This window comes from Taudactylus pleione, unplaced genomic scaffold, assembly GCF_031769625.1.
Source record: "Taudactylus pleione unplaced genomic scaffold, aTauple2 ptg000985l, whole genome shotgun sequence".
Lineage (NCBI taxonomy): Eukaryota > Metazoa > Chordata > Amphibia > Anura > Myobatrachidae > Taudactylus > Taudactylus pleione.
In genome coordinates, this window is record NW_028285386.1 from 1,688,005 (window position 1) to 1,710,509 (window position 22,505).

Genomic DNA, 22,505 nt, shown 5'->3' on the forward strand with positions numbered 1-22,505 from the left:
TTGGAAGCGCTCCCTGGTAATCGCATGATACACAGACAGCCTCAGGGAAGTCGTTTTCTCCCCCGTGACTGCCAGTCCTGACTGCAAGTCACTCCCCTGCTATCACGGCAGCCATTACCGGCTTCTAGGGGCTGCAGCGGATACAGTCTCTAGGAGTTGGCTTGCTTGGTAATTTGTGTGTACATCCTCTGCCGGCCTCCTACTGTCGGGATTCCAACCGCCGGGCAGGGGTCCGGCGGTAAATCATACAGATTCCTTACAGATACCCCCCCAGCCAGTCAAAGGAGCAGCTGCCGCTGGTTAATATCAAACAAGTGTTTTACAACAATTTATAGTAAATCAAATTGTTGCAAATTGAGCAGAGAACAAATATCTACTGAATGAAATGGGCAAGGTTAACAGATCTGCAGATTAGGTTATTGCATTTAATCCAAAATATAAATGCTTATATATATTGTACGAAAAACAGAGCACATAGGTTATAATTTCCCTTTAGGTCCATTATGAACAAAACACTGCCAGGGCATCAGAGACGTGAGAAGCTTTCACAAAAAGCATCAGCACAGACATAACTAGACATATTTTAGGGTGAATTCCGTAAATCTGTCAGACCATTGTTTCTCACAGATACTGTATGCACAATTGTACAGGTAATATAATTATTTTGTTTGGCCACACACCATCCATGAAACAATATTCATGAGAAAATTGCAGTTCTCATAATGGAGGGAATAATTGGTTACATGTAGTATGTCAGGCACTGATTGTGGATTAAGCGAATGGATAATTCACACAAATAGCAGATGCTACAGGCCAAAAGCACAAAAGAAAGTGAAGGTAATTATTTAATGAGTTTGAAGACAGGCACTTCCTTGTTTCTTGGTGAATCATACATGTAATTTTATAGCCTCTTTGAGCCCAATGACTAGAGGAACATATAGAACTGCTCTTCTTTTTAAACAGTCCTCTACATTTATTTTAGAAGACGTTACAAGTTGTTATGAGAAGATATAGGAACATTCAGTGGTTCCTGTGCAAAAAAGTAAGGACAGAAACTAAGTGAGGCATCTAAGTTACATGGCAGCCTCGGGACAGAGTCAATTGTCACTTCTCAATACTTAATCCATGGATGGACAACACTACTTGCACTACAAGTACGCCGGGGGCCATTATTAATACTGCTATTAAGTGTTGTGGGACATGCTTAGATGCATCCACCAATATACATACTGCACTTGTGATATGCAAGTTGCTAAAAAAAATTTTTTGTAACAAAATGGTTTATTACACATTTGTAGGGATAAAGAGCACAGGAGTAGTAAAGTATCATTGCTTATAGACAACTTTTTAGACACATGTAAAAAGACATACAAGTACATTGGTGCAACGCCAATAAATAGTGGACAGCTTTATCAATACTGAAATGCCTTATATACAAATTACTGTAGAACAGACACTTAAGCGCCAGTGGTGTAGCAGCTATTGCTACCAAAGGAACAGATGGCAGCTCCATAAGCAGTCATCTGCTTGCCTGTGACATCCAAAGTGGTGAGTGCACTTGCTGGCATCTCCATTTCACAAACCCCAGTGATACCTGTCCAGTGAATGCTGGCAGGTTGGGGAGAGGGGCATGCTGTCAAGAGCATCTTCCATCCAGGACCTCTGCATTAATGTGTTGCCGCCCATATGGGAGGCTATGTACTAAGCCTTGGAGAGAGATAAAGTGGACGGTGATAAAGTACCAGCCAATCAGCTCCTAACTGTCACTTTACAGGCTGTGTTTCAAAAATGACAGTTAGGATTAAACCCTCACTTTAGTAAACATACCCCCAAGACTTAGTACATAGACCGCATAGATCCCCAAAGTACCAACAAATCAGCTCCTAACTGACACTTTACAGTTGTGTTTGAAAAATATCAACTAGGAACATGGGTGTTTTAAGAGAGGAGGGGGCTGTACAGCCTCTATTTGGGCCCCCTCCTTGCTGGCAGTGCAGTGGATTTTGGCTTAATGGCAGAATCTACTGCGCATGGTGGGTCTCCGGGAAAATGGTAACTGCGCCTTATTTCCGGGGACATCTCTACTGTGCATGCGCAAGTCACTGGGAAAATGGCTGCCGCCATTTTCCCTGTGATTTTTGCTGCCTGGCGCTGCAGAGCAGCACTTTGGAGACTGCGGGGAAGTATAACTATATATGGGTGCAGGGTGTGTAGTATGGGCCCCCCTGGACCTAGGGGCCTGTGTGCACTGCACACCCTGCACCCATTATAGATACGCCATTGGTTAGGAGCTGATTGGCTGGCACTTTATCTCTCTCCACTTTATCTTTCTCCAAGAGAATGGTAGATCTATTCATAGCTGTGCATACTACCAGAAGAACCGCAGGCATGTGAAGATGAGCTAATAGGAACCTCTATCTACGCTAATAACAGCTTTGAACAACTTCTGGAGGTCTATTTCAAGAAACTAGCTTCACAGATGTCCAACTCATCATTGGCAAATACTATGCATCAGCACGTTTTTGTACCGTGCACTAACTTGCTCTGATTTGTCTTCCCAAATTCCTACATATCCATTCGCATCAGGGGTTTTCTGTGGAACATGCTATAGCGTAAGTATAACTGGAGCAGGCAGAACTCTGCAGAGAGCATTGTAAAATAGTTCACAGGTGCTTAGGCTCATATGGTAATACATGCAGGAAAATAAAACCTGCCTGCAAACCTGCTTATCTGTAAAACTAGAAATTATAGCCGTCAAGGAAAAAATTATAATAATATTGTAGTCTACACCCATGCCAGACACAGGAATCTTGCTCAGCAAGCATGTCTATTATATCAAGTAAATTAACCAGTTCAGTTTCTAATAGCATAGAAAATAGAATATACACAGGAATATCACTATGGGGTCTATTCATCATCAATAAATGGCCCGGAAACCATGAGGAAAGGCTAGTTTCCACATATTTTAGTTACCGGGCTGAAAGTTTTCAGAGTTTGCTTATGAGAACAAGCGCCATCTTCCTATGGGATGGAGTTCCGGGGATGCGAAGAGGAGTCAGAGCGGATCTCCCCGCCGCCTGCTCACTACCTTCCTGGTGGCTACGTATGAGTGTTGCATAGCCGCGGTGACGAGGAGGAGGTAAGTGTAGCTGCGATACTAACCGAGGGGGCAGCTGCTATTCGGAGCAGCTGTCCCCTCACCGGAGCAATGATTAATTGCTCCGGTGTCATGTTTCCCCCGATGCAAGTTGGATACTTAAGTTTCTCTCGCAGCGAGATCAATACTTCATCATCGGAGGCCATATGGCCTCCAATGCTGAATAGGCCCCTGAATAAGCACATCTGCACCACTGCCATATAATGACGTTAATGTTCTATTAAGAGATGAAAGAATTATCAGATTGACAAGGGCAACTTCTCCACTTTATCTCTATCGAAGGTTTGATACATCCCCCCTTAAGGGCCTAATATAATAACTTGCTAAATGCAGCCACGGGCGTCATCCCTGCGAGTTAGCCTGTATTTTTTTTTTAAAAAGCAATAATTTAAAAAGGCAAAACTGGTTTTGCCTTTTAAATTATTGCCACTTTACAAATACGGACTCTCTCACGGGAATTGTGCCAGTGTCTGCATCACACCAGTTATTATATAAAGGCTCTAAAAGGACTACTGTGACCATATAAAATATTTTATTCAGGTCAAGAAATTTAGGAGACATCCATTATCCCTTTTAGTTTAAAATAAAGAACTTTAAACTTTCTATAATAATTTTGCTTGTTATTTAACCGAATTGGGAATCTAGTTTTTTTTTCCTTTTATTGTAGATGTTTAATATTTTACAAGCTTCATTTGTAAATGTATTTCCAATATTGCACCCTTCACCAACACATAAATACCAACAAGATTTACGTTTTGTAAAATGTTATGATTACATATTTCAAAAGACACGACATTGCTTAATAGAATGCAATTTTTTTTTATTGTAGATCAGAAAGAAATAGGACACAGACTATTGTGAACAAGCTCCTAAAAAACTTACTGCTACCTGTTTGAGTCTTGGGTGTTAACAAGCCCTGAAATGTGAATATTGGTCACAGCTAACTCCGAGTAACAATTACTTTACCGTCAACAAGAGTGACAGCAAATTGTGTCATTACCATGTAACCCAGCTGAGGACATGCCCTGAGGCTGAAGATAATCAGCAACACACACCGCAGAATGTATCTTGTATAACAATGGTTTCCCTTTCTGTCTTTAATAAGTAATAATACAGGCTGGAAACAGCGATCTTGTACTGTATATTACTTAAAATTTCTAAACATGATAAAAATTAATCAATTTAGCATTTTGTTCCAGACAGTAAAAGGATAAGTCCACTTTACTGGTCTATTTTGGAGATATAGGGGAATATTTATGAAAGTCATTTGCAGGAAATCCCCCAAAACAGTTGATTTATGGGGATATTCTTATAAAATCACCTGAATTTGAGAAGGGGGGACTGCAACATATGTCTCAGATATCTGCCATAAACCCCTCCATTTCCGATCGCAAAAGCAACCACCATGTCAGATTTACGAAGCTCTGGAATGCAATGGGGGCCTGTATACAGTATATATAAAACACAGACTTAGGTGAAGGAAATCCCTATTCATTTTCATTCCCTTTTACATATGTCAGTTTTACCACATATTCTAATATGAGTTACCTTTACCTTTTATTATAATTGAATATATATATATATATATATATTGTGATAGGATCACTGGTAAAGTGGTCTGTGGCAGGTACATTTGTCCCAGATTCCTGTCTTATGTGTTCTAAACCCCCAGGAGAAAGTCTGCTTTGTAGCAGGCTTGAGTCTCGGCTTTTTGAAAAGCCGGTTTGGGACCTCGGGGTTGTGGGTGAGAGGAGAGGGAGGGCTCCACCCACGGCCACTCCAGGTTTTGGTTCTCGCAGCCTGGTAACAGGCTTGTTAGGGTTTCCACCTGAGAGTGGCCAATATAAGCCTAGTGTGTTGAGGGCTGATTGTCTCACCTGGGAGAGCAGACAGGGAGTTTGCTCAGAGACACTTGAAAACCTAACTGTGAGTGTTGTGCTGTGCCTTTGTTGCTGGTGAGGGCATTAGGTCCTGCCAGGTTCTGGTAGTGAGGGAACCACCTGTGAAGTTAGTGCCCCGACAGGGCTAGGATTTATGTTTATGTTTTCTTTATGTTATTTCTGACATTGTACAATAAAGACTGGCGCCGACCAGCTTGTACTTGCATCCAGACTGGTGTGCTGCTTCCCTGCTGCTGTGGGTGTGTGTAAGAAAGGAGTCCTTCTACCCAGGAGAGGGAACCCCTAACCTGACTTTGTCACAATATATACACATTTTTTTTTAACACTAGTCTTTCTATTAAATTAAATTGTTCTTGAATTTTGTTAGAAAATATGGTGCACTCCCCTATCCACTGACATACGAGGTCTGTCTAAAGAGTTTGGTGAATGGTCTGATATATCTGTATGCAACTTGCAGTCATTTCAACAGAGTGTCTCGAGCAGTGTGCGTCGAACAGCATTGGAGTTCATCTTCCACCGATTCCTTGCCATTGCTACAGTTTGTAAACCAATCGTACACACATTTTCTACTCACAGCCAGGGGCATATCTACCCATTGGCCAGGATGGAACTCGCCAAGGGCGCGGGCCAAGGGGGGCGCCATCCGGGGGTGCCACCCGTGGCCAGGGGGTAGAATCAGTACAGGGCCGCCAGGGAGCAGTCCCGGGTACGCCCCTGTCGCTCGGCGGCTCCTCAATGCAGCAGCAGCGATGAGGTGCACATGATGTCACGCGAGCCTTGTCAAAAAAAAAAAAAAAAAAGATTTATTCTATGTACCAGGCAGCCGCCAGCAAACGATGGCGGCCGCCCAGACCTTAACATCTAGGAACTTCCTAGATGTCAAGGTCCGGGCAGCCGCCATCGCATGCCGGCTGCTGCCTGGTAAGTACCTAGAATAAATAAAGCTTTTTTTTTCATGTGCACCTCAGCGCTGCTGCTGCACTGTGGAGTCGCCAAGCCACAGGCTGAAGTTGGTAAGTATTTGTGGGCTGCGGGGGGCCGGTGGCTGGACGGTGGGGACCAGGGACTGGAGCAGGGGGGCCAGGGACTGGAGCCCCGCATTACAGGCAGGCTAATGGCTGGGGAGACAGGAGGGGGGTGACTGGGGAGACAGAAGTGGGGTGGTGGGGCTTGTGAGACAGGAGGGGGATGGTGGGGCTGGGAAGACAGAAGTGGGATGGTGGGGCTGGGGAGACAGGAGGGTGATGACTGGGGAGACAGGAGGGTGAGGACTGGGAAGACAGGAGAGTGATGGCTGGGAAGACAGAAGTGGGATGGTGGGGCTGGGGAGACAGGAGAGGGATGGCTGGGGAGACAGGAGGGGGATGCCCTGAGGTGGGGCTGGGGAGACAGGAAGGGGAAGCTGGGGAGACTAAAAGGGGGCTGCCTGAAGAAACAGAAGGGGGTGCTGGCTGATAAAACATGAAGGTTCGTTGGAGATACAGAAGGAGGTTGGCTGTAGAGACATTATAAGTACAGAGTAATTATTCAGAAAATATGGGGGAGAGGGGGCGCCAGTCCATTACTTTGCCTTGGGCGCTCGGACCCCTAGATACACCCCTGCTCACAGCATCCTGCCCGTACACTTTCACCAACATTTTGTGCGTCTCCGTCGCCGATTTACCCAATTTGAAGCAGAACTTAATGTTGTGTCATTGCTCCATTGCTGTTCGACGCACACTGATCGGGACACACTGTTGAAATGAATGCAATGGCAGTGCGGTGGCGGCCTCGGGCAAACCCCGACTGGGGGCAAGTCCAGACATGTCCATGCATGTCAGCGCGCATGAGCGACCTTGTTGCAAGCATTGCATACAGATATATCAGACCATTCAACAAACTTTTTAGACAGACCTCGTATACCTTGTGTTTATTTTATGTGCTTTCCTACATACCCTAGTATGTAGGGTATCTTGTATAGGGTCCCAAGTTGCGCACAGATGGGTCAGTAAAGGTACAGGAATACCTTGTTGTGGTTAGAGGATTATAAACACACATTGTCTGATACAGTCATCATCTTACTGGATGTTCTTGTCATTCTATCAACAACTGAAAAATCCTAATTACCTGTTGATCAGGATCGATGGTTAAAGAGCTATGACTTATAGCACATGGCAATGTGACTAGATACAGTAATAACAGAAATGGAATTTAGGGATATCGTGTGCCTCTTTTGTATCATTGTGCCTGTTTGTATGTGAAAGATCATAACTTGATGTGTCAAGGCGCAAAACTTAGCCCATCCATTGGCAGCAACTAAACCATAACTGCCGACTTTCTGGCTGCTCCTTCCGGGATGGAGCAGCCTGATCGGTAGGTTGGGGGGCGTGGCCGGGACAAGGGGGAGTGGCCGGGTGACAGGCACTTGTGGGCGCGGTGGGGGCCATGCGATCGCGTCATTTTGGCCCCGCCCCCGCTACACAATGCCGATAATATAAGCATTGTGAAGCAGGGGTTGCAAAGGTTAATGCGGGGGATACATCATGTCATCCTCTATTTCCAACCTACAGTGGCAATTGGCCAGTCAATTGTATAAAACCTATGGGGCAGGGCCATTTCTAGGGGTGGTCGCTCAGCCTCCAACCCCTAGCTGTCACTTACATACGCTAGCTGGCATTCTGCTGCAGCGCCCGCTGCGCTCGCCGCTCCCCCTCCCTGTCTGTCCCTGCCCATCGCATGACCAGGCTGTGTTGTGACATCACGACGTCACGTTGAGCAGCCGTGCAGTGGAGAAACTTATTTAAGGCATGGCCAAATGCCGAGGAGCCTGGGCGTCATTTCTGAGAGTGGGACTGGGCGGGGGAGACGCCACCGTTAACATGGCACAGGGCACCCAGCAGGCAGCAGAGAGCAGAGCGGGCAGCCAGCCAGTCTCTTTCCCTCCAAAGAGAGAAAGGGGAGGAGAGGAGGAGAAAGGAGAGGAGGGGAAAGGAGCGGAGAGGAGGAGAAAGGAAAGGAGAGGAGGAGAGAGGAGAGAGGAGAGGAGGAGAAAGGAGAGGAGTAGAAAGGAGAGGAGGAGAAAGGAGAGGAGTAGAAAGGAGAGGAGGAGAAAGGAGAGGAGGAGAAAGGAGAGGAGAAAGGAGAGGAGAGAGGAGAGAGTAGAGGAGAGAGGAGGAAAGAGGAGAGGAGAAAGGAGAGGAGAAAGGAGAAAAGTGAGGAGAGGAGAGAGGAGAGGAGAAGAAAGGAAAGGAGAGAGGAGGAGAAAGGAGAGGAGATGAGAGGAGAAAGGAGAGGAGAGGAGAAAGGTGATGAGAGGAGGAGAGAGGAGAGGAGAGGAGGAGAAAGGAGAGGAGAGGAGGAGAAAGGAGAGGAGAAAGGACAGGAGAGGGGAGGGGAGAGGAGAGGAGAAGAAAGGAGAGGAGAAAGGAGAGGAGAAGAAAGGAGAGGAGAGGAGAAAGGAGAGGAGAGGGGAGAGGAGAAAGGAGAGGAGAAAAGAGAGGAGAGGAGAAAGGAGAGGAGAAAAGAGAGGAGAGGAGAAAGGAGAGGAGAGGAGAAAGGAGAGGAGAGTAGAAGAAAGGAGAGGAGAAAGGAGAGGAGAGGAGAAAGGAGAGGAGAGAAGAAAGGAGAGGAGAGAAGAAAGGAGAGGAGAAAGGAGAGGAGAGGAGAAAGGAGAGGAGAGGAGAAAGGAGAAGAGAGGAAAGGGGAGGAGAGGAAAGGGGAGGAGAGGAAAGGGGGGGAGAGGAGAGGGGAGGGGAGAGGAGAGGAGAAGAAAGGAGAGGAGAAAGGAGAGGAGAAGAAAGGAGAGGAGAGGAGAAAGGAGAGGAGAGGGGAGAGGAGAAAGGAGAGGAGAAAAGAGAGGAGAGGAGAAAGGAGAGGAGAAAAGAGAGGAGAGGAGAAAGGAGAGGAGAGGAGAAAGGAGAGGAGAGTAGAAGAAAGGAGAGGAGAAAGGAGAGGAGAGGAGAAAGGAGAGGAGAGAAGAAAGGAGAGGAGAGAAGAAAGGAGAGGAGAAAGGAGAGGAGAGGAGAAAGGAGAGGAGAGGAGAAAGGAGAAGAGAGGAAAGGGGAGGAGAGGAAAGGGGAGGAGAGGAAAGGGGGGGAGAGGAGAGGGGAGGGGAGAGGAGAGGAGAAGAAAGGAGAGGAGAAAGGAGAGGAGAAGAAAGGAGAGGAGAGGAGAAAGGAGAGGAGAGGGGAGAGGAGAAAGGAGAGGAGAAAAGAGAGGAGAAAGGAGAGGAGAAAAGAGAGGAGAGGAGAAAGGAGAGGAGAGGAGAAAGGAGAGGAGAGTAGAAGAAAGGAGAGGAGAAAGGAGAGGAGAGGAGAAAGGAGAGGAGAGAAGAAAGGAGAGGAGAGAAGAAAGGAGAGGAGAAAGGAGAGGAGAGGAGAAAGGAGAGGAGAGGAGAAAGGAGAAGAGAGGAAAGGGGAGGAGAGGAAAGGGGAGGAGAGGAAAGGGGAGGAGAGGAAAGGGGGGGAGAGGAGAGGGGAGGGGAGAGGAGAGGAGAAGAAAGGAGAGGAGAAAGGAGAGGAGAGGCTGCTGAGGCTCAGCTTTTATTTTTTTTTGGAGCAGGAGCAGCTCCTGGCGCAAATAATATAGAGATGTGCATTATTTTTTAATTCATATTCCCTAATTGATATCTTAAGGCTGAAAAACTTAATATAATAAATTCTAGTCAGCACTATTAGTGGGGAATATGAATTAAAAATGAGCACACACATCTATATTATTTGCGTGAAACCACGCAATATAGTATTGTCAGAAAAACGATATAGAAAATACAGAAATGAAAATGAATGGTATAATTATTTTCCCGTACAAAAGCTGCCCATAGGCTGTGACCTATGGAGACGCGATGTGCATGACCTATGATGTCACATCACGCCTCCCGCCCGCCAGCCCTCCCTCCCGTCCCTCTTTTCATTTGAGGCCACGCCCCTTACAGTGAGGCAAATTTACTATCTTATACTTGTTTGAGGGGGAGGGGGGCGCATTTTGACTGTTCGCCCTGGGAGCCCCAACCCCTAGAAACGGCCCTGCTATAGGGCAGATTCAACTAGGGACTGGAATTACCGTGTGGATGCAGCTCCTGGGTTTAATACCTGGACCTATTCAATCACTGTGCAATTTCCACGCGTTACTCATAGTTCCCCGGTTAAGTGCCCAGAGCTATGGAACTACCCTGTTACAGTAAGCCTCAGAGAGAGCACTTAACACAGATTTTTTTCTTGCAGCGCCTGAGGCTGTGAGGAACAATCTGTTACGTGCACCCCCTGGGGCTTACCGCGTAGGGTAACAACAGTAACCGAAGAGCTCAGGGCAGAGCTGCAGCTGTGCACTAAGTCCCACGACTAAATGTATCTGCCCCTAAGAATGGCTTTCTATTAGGATCTTTCTTTTTATTATATAAAAGTTTATCAATGCCCTTTGTCTGGGCATTCACATTTTCTATTACATTAAGGAGAGGTGTAAATAAAACGTGCCTATTAATCTCTGCATGTTCAGCACAATTATAACCGTATGGAACATACACTGGAAACAATGCACATTTTTGTCCAAAGAGGCATTTTATAAGTTGGGGTAAATGTTCTCGGTCGTTCTCTGAAGATATAGGTCTTATCCCAAATGATATATGTATTACTTGATTCAGTGACATTTCAAAAAGCACTCTACCTGCTTTATACAATAATTTGTTGTTACCCCATCAATCAATCTGTGTGTGCCATTCTAGACAGTGCAGGATTAGAACAGTATAACATGAATTCTGGCAGTATTCATAGGTTGCTAGCTTGTTATCATTATACTTTAATTCTAGAATAAATTCTTACAAATTCTATGCTTTGTGCTAATTAAATGGGGGGAGGGGGGGCAAGGGGTAGCTCGTCCCCCTCCCCCTAAAAACAAACATTTGAGATCTGCGCCAGTCAATATACTGGGTCTATCTAGTAGCGGTGTCCAGACAGAGATTATCCCCTCTCCGGGTGCTGCATCTCCTTTCTCCCCACAACCCTTTGTTTTGGCCTAGTGTCGGACTGGAGCATGAAGGGCTCCCCGGGGGGAATGAGGTGGTAGGGGCCCATGCCTCAGTTACCACAGGGGATGAGGCCAGCCCCCACAGAGCTTGGACATACATTAGATACCATGTAACTGACCCTCAAATAGAGTTACAATGTAACATTCAAGTGCACAGTTTGGAACCTGAGATTAAAGTGGTTGGCCCTCAGGTAGTGGGGCCCACCGGGGATGCTTTGGCCCCCAAGCAATATGGCTTCCTCCCCATCAGGAAAAGGCCATTTAACTATTTACCAGATTTCTGTATGTGAATTGGATGATTATCCTTTATTAAAGTTTATCAGTATTATATAGAATATATTGAAAATACCAATGAGATATGAGAAAGTGACCAGCTGGTTTCAGAATCTAGGAAGTATAAAACTTGAAGCAATTTAGAGATCCAATAAATGACATCAGTCCTTCCTGACACCGGTTCCAGATCATCACGGTCTAATTGTAGCTGGGACAATCTGATCCTAGCCTTGAGCTACACTATGCCATTCATGACCCCATTCTGCAAACTCTGACTGCAGTGCCTATTGTTACTTCTGCAAACAGGGCATACCCTACTTCCACTATATACTCAGTGAGTGAAGTCTTTGGAAAATGAGAATAAATAGAAATGCTGCATATTTTAAAGTGACCGTAATTCCCCATTTAATATTTATGTTCCATTGGAAGTAACTGGCTCTTAATGATGGCTCTGTCCAAAATCCATAGAAAGTAATGGAATGTACTAGGTCTGCATAAAGGCAAAATGTAACTGGGGAAAATAAGTGGTAGATCAGGTGGCATTAACAACACATTGATATTATAGGTTAAATCGTTTTCTATTATTCAACTTAATTTTTTCATGTATCATGTTTCTGGAGTAAATGTGGTACTCTGAGAACGTTTGCCATTCTGCGACATTGGCTACAGAGGGCAAATAGTGCATTTATGTTCTACGATCTTCTTACACTGGTTAGCCATATACTATCTCACACACATCAGAATATTTTATGTATACCCCATAATTTACCTAAAGTGACTACAGTATGTTTCATGTGTGTCAGGGATTATGTCATTGAGGTGATAGCACTTTGCAGCCCATTTTATGGGTTATATAGGAGATGGTTTCAGTTCAGACTTCCCTTTCTAGGTGAAAACAACTTCTTATTAAATGGTCTCTGTTCGGAATCAGTATGATTTACCGCCGGCCACAACTGCCAGTATGCTGACCTCTTTGCAAATGCTAACAAGAAAGGAAGGCTGAGTACCACTACTAGCAAGTTAATATTAGTGCTTGTGCGACATTGGGACTGCAGCGTGCGCGACATTGGGACTACATTCAGAGATGGACGCAGTTAGCACCGCCGATGCCTCTTTGTATGCAATGTCTTCACTAAATATACAAAAGCATCAGGAGGTGTCTTTAGTTAGGATGCCCACTGCCTGCTTCTGTGATCTGCTGCCTGCGCCCAAGGATGCAGCACTGGATAAACTGTGTGACCATCAGACATCAGAGTAACTTGAGGGTTGGTTAACTCAGGCTGTCTGGTTAAATCACACAGCTGGGGCCAGTGAAGCTGCATCCAAGGACGCATCCACCGGCTTCGGCACGCACAGAAAATGGAGCAGACATGCCCCCTTTTTCTGTAACGTTTCCTCTCACTGCCCCAGGATGCCAATCATGCTGTGGCATTTGGGTCACTACAAGAAACATCGCAGCCCCAGATCTGACATGCGCAGTACAGTTTCTGCGCATGTGCAGATCTAAAAACATAGGAGATAAACATCAGGTTTACACACATCTCTGAATTACGCCATATATACATACTGTACCTCACGTTTTTCCTGCCTGAGATACAGATATAAGGGGTCTATTTACTAAGCAGTGTTAGGAGACAGAGTGAAAAGTGATAAGAAAGTGATAAGGTGCCAGCCAATCAGCTCCCGACTGTCATCTCACAGGCTGTGTTTGAAAAATGATAGTTGGGAGCTGATTGGCTGGTACCTTATCACTTTCTTATCAATTTTCACTCTGTCTCTTAACACTGCTTAGTAAATAGACCCTTAAGTCAACTTAAATAGTTTTAGGGAGGAAGAATGCATGTTCCAGCATTAACAGGTCATATCAACATTGCAGGTGTTTTTATTATATTTTAGGCATTCAGTGTCATCATTATACCGTAATATCAGGTCAGTGGTAAACGGTTTCTTGCACAAATATCTTATTATTATCATCATCCTTTATTTATATGATGGCACAAGGGTTCCGGCATATCGATAGACAGTAAAAAGGAATCGGTATGACATACCGCCGGACCTAAACCCAGCAGATGAGATACCGACGCCGGAAGTCCGGCAGATGAACATCTCGACAGCGCCTGGTAAGTATCCTAACCCTCCTCTCTCCCCCCCTAACCCTCCCTTAGGGGTGCCTAACCCTAACCTCCCCCCAGGGGTGCCTAACCCTAACCTCCTCCCAGGGGTGCCTAAACTTAACCACCCCTCCCCACTCCCTAAACCGACTGACAAGTTACCTACGTTCGGTATGCCGGGCGTCGGGATTTCGGCATGGGGCTACTGATAGGCGTCGGTATTTAGATACCTATCATTAGTCCCATGCCGGGATTTCACAGTCGGAAGCTGGCAGTCAGCATTTCGACCGCCGGCTTCCTGACTACATACCAGTAAAAAGGTTGACAATGTCTAGATAGACACCAGATGATAGCCAATCAATAGGTCGACTGGGACAAAAGGTCGACAGGGACAAAAGGTTGACACAATATTTTTAAGGTTTAGGCACTTACCCTGACGGTTAGGCGCCATGAGGGAGGGTTAGGCACTAGAAGGGACATTTAGGGTCAGGCACTTATCCCGAGGGTTAGGGTCAGGCACCAGGAGGGAGGGTTAAGGTGGCTATAAACGGCACGATATACGTGCCGATCTGATGGATATAGGTGTTGTACAATATAGGTGTTGTATTGTGCCGTGTATGGGGACGATATCGTACCTGATATCGTGCTGCGCGCTCCCAAGGGGTCGTACACCGCATCCCCAGGTCTACCTGCAAAACCATCTGACTTGGGATGCGATGTACGATCCCATTCAAACGGTGGAGGGGGGAGCTGGCATACTGTGCGGTCTGCGAGGACCGCACGAATGCCGGCAGTGACAGCACGATCCGTTTGCTGACGGATCGGCAGTCGCACTACACGGTGCATCGCACAGTGTACGGCCAGCATTAGGGTTGGGTGAAGATTAGGGCTAGAAAAAGCATGTGTCGACCATTTGACCCTGTCTGCCATTAGTGTGTCAACCTTTTGTCCCAGACGACCTATTGACTGTCTAACATCTGGTGTCTATCTAGACACTGTCAACCTTTTTACTGCCTCTTTCTTAATCCACAACCGATTCCGCAGCGCCTATCTGTTATTATTATCACCATCCTTTATTTATATGGTGCCACAATTGTTCCGCAGCGCCTATCTATCTGTTATTATCATCATCATCCTTTATTTATATGGTGCCACAAGGGTTCCGCAGCGCCTATCTATCTGTTATTATTATCATCATCCTTTATTTATATGGTGCCACAATTGTTCCGCAGCGCCTATCTATCTGTTATTATTATCATCAGCCTTTATTTATATGGTGCCACAATTGTTCCGCAGCGCCTATCTATCTGTTATTATCATCATCCTTTATTTATATGGTGCCACAATTGTTCCGCAGCGCCTGTTATTATTATTATCATCATCATCATCATCCTTTATATGGTGCCACAAGGGTTCCGCAGCGCCTATCTATCTGTTATTATCATCATCATCCTTTATTTATATGGTGCCACAAGGGTTCCGCAGCGCCTATCTATCTGTTATTATCATCATCATCCTTTATTTATATGGTGCCACAAGGGTTCCGCAGCGCCTATCTATCTGTTATTATTATCATCATCCTTTATTTATATGGTGCCACAATTGTTCCGCAGCGCCTATCTATCTGTTATTATTATCATCATCCTTTATTTATATGGTGCCACAATTGTTCCGCAGCGCCTATCTATCTGTTATTATCATCATCCTTTATTTATATGGTGCCACAATTGTTCCGCAGCGCCTATCTATCTGTTATTATTATCATCATCCTTTATTTATATGGTGACACGATTGTTCCGCAGCGCCTATCTATCTGTTATTATTATCATCATCCTTTATTTATATGGTGACACGATTGTTCCGCAGCGCCTGTTATTACCATCATCATCCTTTATTTATATAGTGCCACAATTGTTCCGCAGCGCCTGTTATTATTATTATCATCATCATCCTTTATATGCTGCCACAAGGGTTCCGCAGCACCTATCTATCTGTTATTATCATCATCATCCTTTATTTATATGGTGCCACAAGGGTTCCGCAGCGCCTATCTATCTGTTATTATTATCATCATCATCCTTTATTTATATGGTGCCACAAGGGTTCCGCAGCGCCTATCTATCTGTTATTATTATCATCATCATCCTTTATATGGTGCCACAAGGGTTCCGCAGCGCCTATCTGTTATTATTATCATCATCCTTTATTTATATGGTGCCACAATTGTTCCGCAGCGCCTATCTATCTGTTATTATTATCATCATCCTTTATTTATATGGTGCCACAATTGTTCCGCAGCGCCTATCTATCTGTTATTATTATCATCATCCTTTATTTATATGGTGCCACAATTGTTCCGCAGCGCCTGTTATTACCATCATCATCCTTTATTTATATAGTGCCACAATTGTTCCGCAGCGCCTGTTATTATTATTATCATCATCATCCTTTATATGGTGCCACAAGGGTTCCGCAGCGCCTATCTATCTGCTATTATCATCATCATCCTTTATTTATATGGTGCCACAAGGGTTCCGCAGCGCCTATCTAACTATTATTATTATCATCATCATCCTTTATATGGTGCCACAAGGGTTCCGCAGCGCCTATCTATCTGTTATTATCATCATCATCCTTTATTTATATGGTGCCACAAGGGTTCCGCGGCGCCTATCTATCTGTTATTATTATCATCATCCTTTATTTATATGGTGCCACAATTGTTCCGCAGCGTCTATCTATCTGTTATTATTATCATCATCCTTTATTTATATGGTGCCACAATAGTTCCGCAGCGCCTATCTATCTGTTATTATTATCATCATCCTTTATTTATATGGTGCCACAATTGTTCCGCAGCGCCTATCTATCTGTTGTTATTATTATCATCATCCTTTATTTATATGGTGCCACAATTGTTCCGCAGCGCCTATCTGTTATTATTATTATCATCATCCTTTATTTATATGGTGCCACAAGGGTTCCGCAGCGCCTATCTATCTGTTATTATTATCATCATCCTTTATTTATATGGTGCCACAATTGTTCCGCAGCGCCTGTTATTATTATTATCATCATCATCCTTTATATGGTGCCACAAGGGTTCCGCAGCGCCTATCTATCTGTTATTATCATCATCATCCTTTATTTATATGGTGCCACAAGGGTTCCGCAGCGCCTATCTGTTATTATTATCATCATCCTTTATTTATATGGTGCCACAATTGTTCCGCAGCGTCTATCTATCTGTTGTTATTATTATCATCATCCTTTATTTATATGGTGCCACAATTGTTCCGCAGCGCCTATTTATCTGTTATTATTATCATCATCCTTTATTTATATGGTGCCACAATTGTTCCGCAGCACCTATCTATCTGTTATTATTATCATCATCCTTTATTTATATGGTGCCACAATTGTTCCGCAGCGCCTATCTGTTATTATTATTATCATCATCCTTTATTTATATGGTGCCACAAGGGTTCCGCAGCGCCTATCTATCTGTTATTATTATCATCATCCTTTATTTATATGGTGCCACAATTGTTCCGCAGCGCCTATCTATCTGTTATTATTATCATCATCCTTTATTTATATGGTGACACGATTGTTCCGCAGCGCCTGTTATTACCATCATCATCCTTTATTTATATGGTGCCACAATTGTTCCGCAGCGCCTGTTATTATTATTATCATCATCATCCTTTATATGGTGCCACAAGGGTTCCGCAGCGCCTATCTGTTATTATTATCATCATCCTTTATTTATATGGTGCCACAATTGTTCCGCAGCGCCTATCTATCTGTTATTATTATCATCATCCTTTATTTATATGGTGCCACAATTGTTCCGCAGCGCCTATCTATCTGTTATTATTATCATCATCCTTTATTTATATGGTGCCACAATTGTTCCGCAGCGCCTATCTATCTGTTATTATTATCATCATCCTTTATTTATATGGTGCCACAATTGTTCCGCAGCGCCTATTATTATTATCATCATCATCCTTTATATGGTGCCACAAGGGTTCCGCAGCGCCTATCTATCTGTTATTATCATCATCATCCTTTATTTATATGGTGCCACAAGGGTTCCGCAGCGCCTATCTATCTGTTATTATTATCATCATCCTTTATTTATATGGTTCCACAAGGGTTCCGCAGCGCCTATCTATCTGTTATTATTATCATCATCATCCTTTATATGGTGCCACAAGGGTTCCGCAGCGCCTATCTGTTATTATTATCATCATCCTTTATTTATATGGTGCCACAATTGTTCCGCAGCGCCTATCTATCTGTTATTATTATCATCATCCTTTATTTATATGGTGCCACAATTGTTCCGCAGCGCCTGTTATTACCATCATCCTCCTTTATTTATATAGTGCCACAATTGTTCCGCAGCGCCTGTTATTATTATTATCATCATCATCCTTTATATGGTGCCACAAGGGTTCCGCATCGCCTATCTATCTGCTATTATCATCATCATCCTTTATTTATATGGTGCCACAAGGGTTCCGCAGCGCCTATCTATCTGTTATTATCATCATCATCCTTTATTTATATGGTGCCACAAGGGTTCCGCAGCGCCTAACTATTATTATTATCATCATCATCCTTTATATGGTGCTACAAGGGTTCCGCAGCGCCTATCTGTTATTATTATCATCATCCTTTATTTATATGGTGCCACAATTGTTCCGCAGCGCCTATCTATCTGTTATTATTATCATCATCCTTTATTTATATGGTGCCACAATTATTCCGCAGCGCCTATCTATCTGTTATTATTATCATCATCCTTTATTTATATGGTGCCACAATTTTTCCGCAGCGCCTGTTATTATTATCATCATCATCATCCTTTATATGGTGCCACAAGGGTTCCGCAGCGCCTATCTATCTGTTATTATTATCATCATCCTTTATTTATATGGTGCCACAATTGTTCCGCAGCGCCTGTTATTATTATTATCATCATCATCCTTTATATGGTGCCACAAGGGTTCCGCAGCGCCTATCTATCTGTTATTATTATCATCATCCTTTATTTATATGGTGCCACAATTGTTCCGCAGCGCCTATCTGTTATTATTATCATCATCCTTTATTTATATGGTGCCACAATTGTTCCGCAGCGCCTATCTATCTGTTATTATTATCATCATCCTTTATTTATATGGTGCCACAATTGTTCCGCAACGCCTGTTATTACCATCATCATCCTTTATTTATATGGTGCCACAATTGTACCGCAGCGCCTGTTATTATTATTATCATCATCATCCTTTATATGGTGCTACAAGAGTTCCGCAGCGCCTATCTATCTGTTATTTATTATGATTATCATCATTCTTTATTTATATGGTGCCACAAGGGTTCCGCAGCGCCTGTTATTATTATTATTATTATCATCATCATCCTTCATTTATATGGTGCCACAAGGGTTCTGCAGCGCCTATCTATCTGTTATTATTATCATCATCCTTTATTTATATGGTGCCACAATTGTTCCGCAGCGCCTATCTGTTATTATTATCATCATCCTTTATTTATATGGTGCCACAATTGTTCCGCAGCGCCTATCTATCTGTTATTATTATCATCCTTTATTTATATGGTGCCACAATTGTTCCGCAGCGCCTGTTATTACCATCATCATTCTTTATTTATATGGTGCCACAATTGTTCCGCAGCGCCTGTTATTATTATTATCATCATCATCCTTTATATGGTGCCACAAGGGTTCCGCAGCGCCTATCTGTTATTATTATCATCATCCTTTATATGGTGCCACAATTGTTCCGCAGCGCCTATCTATCTGTTATTATTATCATCATCCTTTATTTATATGGTGCCACAATTGTTCCGCAGCGCCTATCTATCTGTTATTATTATCATCCTTTATTTATATGGTGCCACAATTGTTCCGCAGCGCCTGTTATTACCATCATCATCCTTTATTTATATGGTGCCACAATTGTTCCGCAGCGCCTGTTATTATTATTATCATCATCATCCTTTATATGGTGCCACAAGGGTTCCGCAGCGCCTATCTATCTGTTATTTATTATTATCATCATCATCCTTTATATGGTGCCACAAGGGTTGCGCAGCACCTATCTATCTGTTATTTATTATTATTATCATCATCCTTTATTTATATGGTGACACAAGGGTTCCGCAGCGCCTGGTATTATTATTATCATCATCATCCTCCTTTATATGGTGCCACAAGGGTTCCGCAGCGCCTATCTATCTGTTATTATTATTATAATCATCCTTTATTTATATGGTTCCACAAGGGTTCTGCAGCGCCTATCTGTTATTTATTATTATTATCATCATCCTTTATTTATATGGTGCCGCAAGGGTTCCGCAGCGCCTGTTATTATTATTATTATTATCATCATCATCCTTTATATGGTGCCACAAGGGTTCCGCAGCGCCTATCTATCTGTTGTTATTATTATTATAATCATCCTTTATTTATATGGTGACACAAGGGTTCCGCAGCACCTATCTATCTGTTATTTATTATTATTATCATCATCCTTTATTTATATGGTGCCACAAGGGTTCCGCAGCGCCTGTTATTATTATTATTATCATCATCATCATCCTTTATATGGTGCCACAAGGGTTCCGCAGCGCCTATCTATCTGTTATTATTATTATAATCATCCTTTATTTATATGGTGCCACAAAGGTTCCGCAGCGCCTGTTATTATTATTATTATCATCATCATCATCCTTTATATGGTGCCACAAGGGTTCTGCAGCGCCTATCTGTTGTTATTATTATTATAATCATCCTTTATTTATATGGTGCCACAAGGGTTCTGCAGCGCCTATCTATTTATCTGTATTATTCATTATTATCATCATCATCATCCTTTATTTATATGGTTCCACAAGGGTTCTGCAGCGCCTATCTATTTATCTGTATTATTCATTATTATCATCATCACTTATTTATATGGTGCCACAAGGGTTCTGCAGCAGCTTACAAAGTACATAAGCAAATGAGCACAAAAGAAAACAATTATTAACAGTATGAAACATAACTGCAATGAGATTTCATCTTTACATATTAGTAGCAACTATGAGAAGTTCATATTTTTTAATTGTATATATTTGAGATTAGAGATGTGCGATTCGGTTCTCCAGAAATCCAAATCCACCTGAATTTCGTGAATACAGACAGATCCGCGTTGCAGTTCTCAACTCCTTAGGAGCTCCGGACAAATCTGAGTCGCGGTTCTGATCTTCCGGCAGTTCGGAATTCAGATTTTAAATCCGAATTCCGTGTTTTGGATTACAAAAATGACATGATTTTAGCTGTTTTAAAAAAACTTTTTATCATTTATAAAAAAAATACAGAACCAAAACAAGGGGGTCAGCGCACATCTCTATTTGAGACAGCGATGTGCGCTGACCCCCGTATTTTGTTTTTGGATCTGGATTCATCTTCATGTTTTGGTCTTACAAAGCCACCCTCAAGTGTTTTGGACTTGGTGGTTTTTTTTTTAAAGAAATTGCTAAAAAGTTTTTGAAAAAAACAGCAAAAATAATGTCATTTATGCAATCCAAAATACATAGTTGAGATTTCAAATCCGAATTCCGAACCACAAAAAGAATCAGAACCGTGATTCTGATTTATCCGGATTCACAAAATTTGCGTGGATTCAGATTTCTGTAGAACCGGACCGCACACCTCTAATTTGAGATCACTGTTTTTCTTATTATTATATTTGCTTTTATTAACATTCAGGTGTATGAATTTGTCAGAATATTACGAAGGATTGCAAAAGCAAGTAACTGTCCCTGCCTCACATTATAAACATGTTTTAGTGTTGAAAGGCTGCAGGGAAGATCAAGCATGTGACACAAGACTGTAAATGCAGAGCCCACACTGTGCCTCTACCTGCCTCTGATCCCAAGAGTGAAGACCTCTAGTGAAACCACATAAATTATTGATCAGTAGATTCAGCAGCCTCAGCAAGAAAAACAGTTCAGTAATATGCCCCAGTTACATACGGAGACAGGCCTGCCAGGTTATAAATGGAAGAGGTCACTTACTTGGAGACTGTAGCATGCACCTGATCACTGGCATGAAATAATCCTCTCACTGTGAGGGAAAGTAGGGACAGCTAAGGAGAGAGGAGGGAGAGAGCGCGGGAGAGCGGGGAGGAGAGAGGAAACCTGACATGTTTGTACAATGTGTGTGTGTCGGGCTTTTTCCTCTTTCACCTTGCTGGGAGTGTGATTACAGGGTGGGGCATAGCTGACACAGGTATGAGAAGTTTGGAGGAGCTGTCTGACTGGCTACCATGCAGTCTGCACTATTGTACTCAGTGTAAAGAAGGCAGTGACTTTTCTTTACTGTGCAGCCGGCAAATGAATGGGATTAGCTAAATGTTGGCTCACAGATTAAGATCTCTGGATTTAAAACTGAAAAATGCACAGATCAGCTGCTGATCCTGGTTTGAATTCTCTATCAGATTCCTTTAATCTTGGTAAATATTAATTTGAAGACAATTGTACATTAAATAAACTGATGTTTAAAAGTTCATAAGCGGCCAGGCTATAGGAGAATGAATCAATGGTAAAAAAGTTTACAAATACCCAATATCCTTATTTTTGGATGAATTAAATGAAGAAAAAAAAATAGATTCTGGCTTTCATGAATGATCTTTCATACATTATTAGATTATTTCCTGGATATAAATCAGTCTGATCACAATTTATCCAATAACCTGCAGTCTTGGAGAAAGATAATCCCTACCTTATGCAAAGTCTTCTACTTTATAATACCGGGGTTTGGCTGTATAATCTTGTAAAGTATTGTCCCTATATTGGGATTATGACATTATCACATGATACATTAGTAACCATGGGTAGATATTAAATCACCAGTGGCTGTGATATAGAAGACGTATCCACACTCTAAAGTAAACAAAAACTTGACCCATTTAAAATATAAAAATTGATTCACTGAATGTATCGAATGTTGAGGAAAGAGACGCACAGATTCACTCTTTCCTCCAT

The 22,505-nt window shown here is 43.0% G+C and overlaps 1 protein-coding gene across 6 annotated transcripts in view; it reads right to left on the reverse strand.

Moving 5' to 3' along the window:
• Positions 1 to 22,505, reverse strand: part of PAK6 (p21 (RAC1) activated kinase 6) — a 167,452-nt gene that overhangs the window by 45,082 nt on the left and 99,865 nt on the right. The window contains exon 1 of one of the 6 annotated variants that reach the window (XM_088460788.1): positions 21,537 to 21,692. The exons of the other annotated variants lie outside the window; for them this stretch is intronic. The gene's annotated coding sequence lies outside the window, so the exon portion shown is untranslated. Of the gene's footprint in view, positions 1 to 21,536; positions 21,693 to 22,505 lie in introns of those variants that run through there. 6 annotated transcript variants of the gene reach the window in all.